General features: G+C 34.8%; 1 long non-coding RNA gene across 1 annotated transcript; it reads left to right on the top strand.

Annotated features, from left to right (window-relative positions):
- The first annotated feature begins 1,191 nt into the window (after positions 1-1,191).
- Positions 1,192-4,532, top strand: LOC146921432 (uncharacterized). Its single transcript, XR_015012144.1, has 4 exons — positions 1,192-1,809; positions 2,146-2,525; positions 3,054-3,135; positions 4,073-4,532. It is a non-coding gene; the product is annotated as an uncharacterized LOC146921432 (long non-coding RNA).
- Positions 4,533-7,185: the final 2,653 nt, after the last annotated feature.

The following is a 7,185-nucleotide window of genomic DNA, read 5'->3' as shown; positions in this document are numbered from 1 at the left end:
GTATCGTCAAATCAATACAATCCATACATCAACAACTGACCATCATCAAATTGATCATCATATTGCATTCATCATAATTATCACACCAACGACTCTTCATTTAGCAAGGATAACATATTAGATGATTAATCATCTATGTCTAGTTAATCCTCATTTCAAGTTTACATATCATACTAAAATAACCATCATTCGTCATCCCATCATTAACACATAATTATTTTCAAGTTAGCTTGGCATAAATCATTAATTTTCAAAGTCCGTCTACTTTCTATTTCTCAAGGTTCATTACTAACCATTACATTCTCCAACACATAATTATTATCCCTGCAAGTCTTACTTTGATGTTATAACAAGCCTACACAATTCTAGATGGCCAAAAAGGGTTAAAAATAGTGTAATATGAAGAAATTAGTTTCACAGAATCGTGTCACGATTTTGGGAATCGTGGCACGATTTTGTGTCCAGAAAACACTTCATTTCTGCAAGCAAAATCGTGACACGATTATGACAGCCTCAGACTCAAAAATAAGCTTTTCAAAAAATACAATTTTCACCATTTTAAGCTCTTTCAAGGCTCTAAATCAACCCCAAACACACCCAAATCATCATACTAATGTCATTGATGACATGTCATCTTACGATATTCTTAGCATGTTTTTCAATTATTTTCAGTAGGATTTAGAAGCAAAGAGGAGGAGTATTAGAACAATTGCCTATGATTTCAGGACTTTTGTAATGTTTTCTATATTTGAGTCTGTAATTCTAGTTTTCCCGAAACATAGCAATTTTATGGGGTTTTTGAAGTAATTCACGAAGAAATCATGAAAATCGGCAAATCAAGAACATCTGAAGAATTGTGACGACTTAGGAAAACCAAGAATGAACTTTCAAGAGGCTTCAGAAGACTTACAAATGGGAGGAATTATGTTCCCAAAGTTCCGAGGCAAGTTATTTGAAGACGAAGACCTAAAACGACGGAAAATCGGAGAAGTGGGCTCAGGAAACAGACACCATGCGGCTAGGGCATGAAAAAATGCTCAGGGTATGGATTTAACAACCCATGTGCCTAGTGCATCATCCATGCGCCTAAGGCATGCATTGGGTTGCACTCACATGCGTCCCCGTGCATCTGTCATGCGCCTCATGCATGCAAAAATGCGGGGCGCAACAGTCTTTTCCTGATTCCACTACTAAAAAAACAGTGTTTTCGGACGGAATTTTCGGACGGATAAGTTTTCGTCTTAACTTTTCGGACAGATTTGGGACGGTTTTTAAGGAGCGGAATTTTCGTCCCAAATCCGTCCCAAAATCGTGTGAATCTTTTTAGACCTATTCAAACAAGATACTTTCCCACAGATTTCGCACGAATTTCGTTAAAAAAACAAATTTGTCCCAAAACCGTGGGAAATATTGAGACAGATTTCGGACGGCCAATATTTGATGGTTTTTATTTTATTTTTAATTGGGAAATTGTTTTCATATCCCGCCTGTGTTATAAAATTTTCCCTCTCTCTCCAATTTCTTTCTTAACCCTAAAATCAATTTCACAAAAAGTTCTTTTCAAACACCAGTTTCAGATCTCTTCAATCAGCAGCTACTTTCAAAGCTTTTCGATCAATTTCTCTACTTTTCTTCACCAAATTCGCAGAGATCTACTTATTCTCAAACAGTTCCCCCACAGACCCCATCGTGTGATGTTTGGACATAGAATCAAGTCATTGTGAATGGACGATTCACAATGAAGATGAGCTCAAGGAAGAGAAGAACTCGCCCCCTTGATGAAGATGATATCGCTCTCCTCAAACCTACGTAATCCTCTCTCTCTGTCTCTCTCTAAAACCCTAATTTCCATTTTCTCTGTTTTAGCTTCACCGATCTCGTTTTTTGTAACAATCGCTTAATGTTTCACTAGCGTTTACTCTATTTTATGCTTTATAACATTGAATTCCAACTATGCTTTAACCCCTTTAGTGTTCATTGAAAAATTTGATGATTATGGATCTAGGGTTAGTTAAAAATCTGTTTTTTTTGTGGGTTTTAAAATTCTATAACGTTGAAGGTATACTCAAAACAAAGAAATTAGTTTCCTTTTAATTTACCCTCTTTTCAGATTTTGATTGGGTTTGTATAAATTGGTGCTTGTAGTAGCTGTGAACTAATGGGGGATCAAGTTAAGGTATTATCGGGGAATTGGAGTTTGGCGAGATTGAAAATTGCGACATGTTTGTTCTACGAATGGTGTTGGAATCCCCGTTACTGTCTTGGTGGTTGATTCGGTAGGATGCTGCACTGCCTATTTGTCCAAGGTTTGTATTTTGGTTGCTGGTTCCTGTTTGTTTCTGCGCTAGTTTTCTCTTTCTTGCTGCTAGCCTACTGTTTGGTCTTGCTGATCAGTTTGGCCTGTGTGTTTTATTTTGCTGTGCGAGTGGTTTGCTGTGGTTAGCAGAAAGGGTGGAGTGTTGCGAGCAGCTGGTGTAGCATGGTTCCTGATGTGTTTTGCAGTTCAGTGGCAGCTGCTGCTGTTGGTGTGTTATCAGTTTTTTTTTCCTGTTTTTGTTGTTGATTTTGGCTTATAGGGGGTTTTTTGTTGACTGGTTGTTAGGTGGAGAGGTGCTGTCATTGTTATGACCCTCTTTCTTGTATTCTTTTTCCTCCTTCGCGGGATAGTACTCCTTGTGCTAGCCTTGCTTAATATATATGATGTTTCAAAAAAAAAAATTGTTAATATATCATGTTAGTATGATGTAGATGCATAGATTGTGTCATGATGTTAGGTAAAGTTTAAACTTTTATATGGTTTGACAAAATTTGAGTGTACCCAATCAATATCTTTCACCAAGAATTACTGAGGTGAGGTGCTACTAGTTTGTGTAACTATGCATTTAGGGTTGATGATGTGATTTTGGAGTCTATTTGCTCTGTAATATAGAAAGCAAGTGATATTTTTGGAGATGATTTGCTCATTTGTTGATCCATGACTTTCACTGCTAGGTTTCTTAGTTGTTAGCTTGATAACTTTTTTCGGATATGTGATTTTGTTTTACTTTATGTAGGGTTTGGGACCTTAATCCACAAGCATAAAAAAAGTGGAGAAGGAGATAAAAGATATGGCGAAGAAAGTGAATGACTTATGTGGTATGTGAACAACAGTTAGTTTGTTTCTTTTTTCTTGAATGCTTTAGTAGATGGTCTAACTTGTAATGGTCTAACTTGTAATTGTTTAAAATAAAGAAAATTACTTCTTTTTATTTTATTTTCTTGGTATTGTGGTGTATTATATTCTACGCTCCTTTTCTGTCTATAGTCACTGTGATGGTTACAATTAGTCCCATAATTGGGTATATTTCTATGTCCAAATTTCTTCTTAAACCGAAGAAATGACTCGATAGTTGACATTATGTTGGCGTTTTATTTTGTTGCATTCATAGCGGTTTGTCTTGGCTGTTAACATATGCACACTTCCTTAGATTTTAACTTCCTGTTGTACACAATGCTTATGTATGTGTTTCAATGTTTATGATTTTTCTCTTGACAATCAAGTTGCTTAGGAAAGAAGTTTGGGGACGGAATAGACTACGGACACCTGACACTGAAATAGCAATAGGAAATTAAACTAGTGGAGTCAATACAAAACATTTTTTTTTATATTAGCAGACAAGTATGCCGAAATAAAAATATATATGTAGTGGTGTTAGTGTCCTATGTTTTTTTTATATTAGCAGTGTTGAGTTATTTTTTTAATTTGTATCGTGTCCAGTGTCTGTTCAAGTCCCTGCTTCATTAGCTAAAAACTGTTCAAAACTTTTTTTTTTTTGGATGTGTTGGAATATCAGCCGTTCATTTTCTCATCAACAATTGTTATTACTTTACTCTATTACATGAATTGTCAACTTTTGAAGAGCTAAATCCATTTCAAATGAACTTTTAATGCACATTTGTTGATTGAGAGTTTGTTTATGCTAAGCTTTGAATTTGGTTCTGCATAGTTCATGGTTATTAATATTGTTACTATTTTGAGAATGGGAAAGATCACTATTTTCTTAAATCTAGCCTCTTTCTGCTTTTTGTGCAGAGACATCGCAATGGGAACTTGTATACCTGCTGGAAGGGGTACATTGCATTACAAAGTGACAGACTACAAGAGATTGAGTGCTGGAGGGAGGTCATTCACATAACAGAATCGTTCACGCTGCTGATATGACAGGAAAAGAGATTGAGCGCGCTCTATTGAAGGCAGTTATCAACAATCCTAATATTGATGGCATAAAGTGCTTTGACATCTCAGAAAAATTTGATGAATGTTTTTAATGTTTCAATGCATTTGGTAACTGAAACATGCTGCTGGTGTTGCAGGATGGATCTGATACAACCTGTGTTACTTTCCCCTATCCCTGCTAGTGCAATTGATTGTGTTACTTTTATTGTTGAGCACTGACTAATGAACAATTTAGTCATGTTATTGTGTTAGAACATTGAGCACTTGTATGAATCTAGTTTATATAATTTTGTTTCAGGCAATGGCCATTTGTTTACTCTTGAGTTACTATTTATTTTTATTTGATTTAGTATGTATTATTGAATATAAATTGTGGCAATTCTGTAAAATAAAAAAAAATTATAACCACGTCCGAAAAGCATGGAAATTTTGTAAAGCAAATTAAATCCGTCCGAAATTCGTTGGAAATTTTTTAAATTAAATCCGTCCGAAATCCGTAGGAAATTTAATTAAATTCCGTCCCAAATCCGTTTGAAGTTTAGTCCAACGTGTTTGTGTGAAAACCGTCCGAAATCCGTCTGAAATATATTTCGGACGGAATTTGGGACGAAAATACAATTTGCGACGCGGTTGTTTCGGACAGCGCCCTATCCGTCCGAATTCCGTCCGAAAACGGATTTTCGTCCGAAATCCGTGGCAAGTTTCCGTAAATTCCGTCCCAAAACCGTCTGAAATTCCGTCCGAAAACGACCTTTTTTTAGTAGTGTTCCGTGTTGGGTAAAACCTGCACTTTTAGCCCAAACCCAAGTAGAAACTCTCACAATAAATACTAGCCTTCCTCATTTAGAAATTCTCATTTAGAACTATGGCAGTTCAATAGGAAGGCTACAGAGTTTCTATCTTCTCCATGATTTTCCAAGGTATGTTTTTATCTTTAGTAATTTGTTTTTAGTTACGATGTCTGACTAAATCTTTTTAGGTTAGAGTTCTAAGATGAACCTTTGTTTATTTTTGTTGGATGTTTATTTAATATAATATGTCGTTTATTTTATTTATTCTTTTGTTCGCTATTAAGTTCCTGATTTAGTGATTTATTTCAAAGGAGCGTTACCCTAGATTAGGTACTTAAGTTGTGACAGGGTCTAACATTGTTATTACTATCTTGCTGCTTATATCTTGATATTTATAGCATTATACTAGTAGCTATATGTCTAAGAACTAAGTGATTATTAACTAGCGAAAGATACCGAAAGATAGTTGACCCTAGTAGTAAGTACTTAGGAGGTGACATTACTAAGACTGAGTAGTAACTATGCTGAACCTAGGATGTAACTGGTTAGTAATTAGGGAAACAAGCGTCTCCGGGGAATAAACTTTTATCAAACCATTCTCTTGAAACCTTTAGTAAGGTAGACGTAGATTAGGGTTGCTCGTTTGCAGAACTACTAACAGCGTAGAGAGAGTGTGCTATGAGTGTCCTAAGATTCATAGATGGACAGACCTAATGGAACCTTGGCCTTCATTGCCTTGGGAAAAACTGGAAAGCCAATTTAAGTTTATGTTTCACTTACCTTTGAAGTAGCAAGACCCCGTACGTAAGGATCACCGTGCGATCACCAAGTGCAGTTAGCCATCGGAGGGATGAACCAATTAGGTTAGAAATGTCCCAACGACCTCATCACTTGTATAGTCTACCTAAGATAAATAAACGCGACATTACTGTTATTTAATATCCAACAATATAAACAGAGGGGGATTCGAAGAATCCTAACCGATACTTACTTTTTGGCGAGTTGTTGCAACCAAAACAGGTAAACTTGCTTTGTTGCAAACAAATAAAAATTGCAACTTTTAACCCTTATCTTTTATATCGTCAAAACTAACAAAAATAAGTAACACGAGTTGTTTGGACGAAACGACAATCTTTGTGGATACGATACTCTAATTTTCACTTTATTACATGGTAAATGATTTGGTACACTTGCCATATCTGACCATCAAGTTTTTTGCGCCGCTGCCGGGGATTGTTGATATTTTCGATTAAACAATTTAAATTACTTATTTTTATTTATCTTTATTTTTCTGTCATTTATTTTTCTGCATTTTATTTTTCTGTTTTCAAAAAAAAATAAAAAAATTTAAAAATACCAAAAATATTTAGTCCTAGTTGAGTCATATTTTTTAGAATCTAGTTTATCATTTAGTTTATTTATTTTAATCGTTACTAACACATTTTATTTTTTCTGTTTTGCATTTAGTTATTATTTCCATTTAGTCATTACTAACCATTTTTCTTTTCTTTTTGTTTTTCCCATTTAGGAACTAACCCCATTCGTTTATTTTTATTTTTAGAGTATTAGTTTAGGTTTTTAATTATTTCGCATTGCATTTTAAGGAGTCGTAGTAAAAATAACGGTTGTTATAATATCTATATTAGATCGAGTTTAGTTAGCATAAGGTTAATTAATAATTAGAGTCAGTCATTTGATTTTGCATTAGGATTAGCATCTAATAATAGTCATAGAATCGTATGTTTAATTAGTAATAATATTAGGTATTAACTATAGTAGTAATTTAGATCGAGTCTGCATTTAGGAAATAATAGAGTCAAGTAATCACATAAGAATTAACCCCAAACCTAATTTAAATTTAAAATCAAGCACAAAATTATTCTTGTTAGGAATTTTTCTCGAACTTGCAATTGCTGTGTGAAATAGGTAATCATGGAATCAACCAAAAGCAAATAATCAATGGCAACTAAAGAGGAGACTGAAGAACAAAATTTGGAGCAGTTGATAACATTGTTAAAGAAGGTTAAGGTGACTAGTTCTTTTGTGGAGAAGCTGGAGAAAGAGTCGGGGTACATATTCAAACGACAAGAGTTGCTGAAATCAAAACAAGCTGGAAAGGAAGAACATATTCATTCGGTAGAAGTGGATAAAGAGAGGCCTCAGACGGAAGACAAGCAA

This window comes from Medicago sativa, chromosome 5, assembly GCF_051527215.1.
Source record: "Medicago sativa cultivar Bolivia chromosome 5, Bolivia_mono, whole genome shotgun sequence".
NCBI classification, from domain to species: domain Eukaryota; kingdom Viridiplantae; phylum Streptophyta; class Magnoliopsida; order Fabales; family Fabaceae; genus Medicago; species Medicago sativa.
The sequence above is the reverse complement of the archived record's forward strand: the minus strand, read 5'-3'. Positions and strand labels throughout refer to the sequence as shown.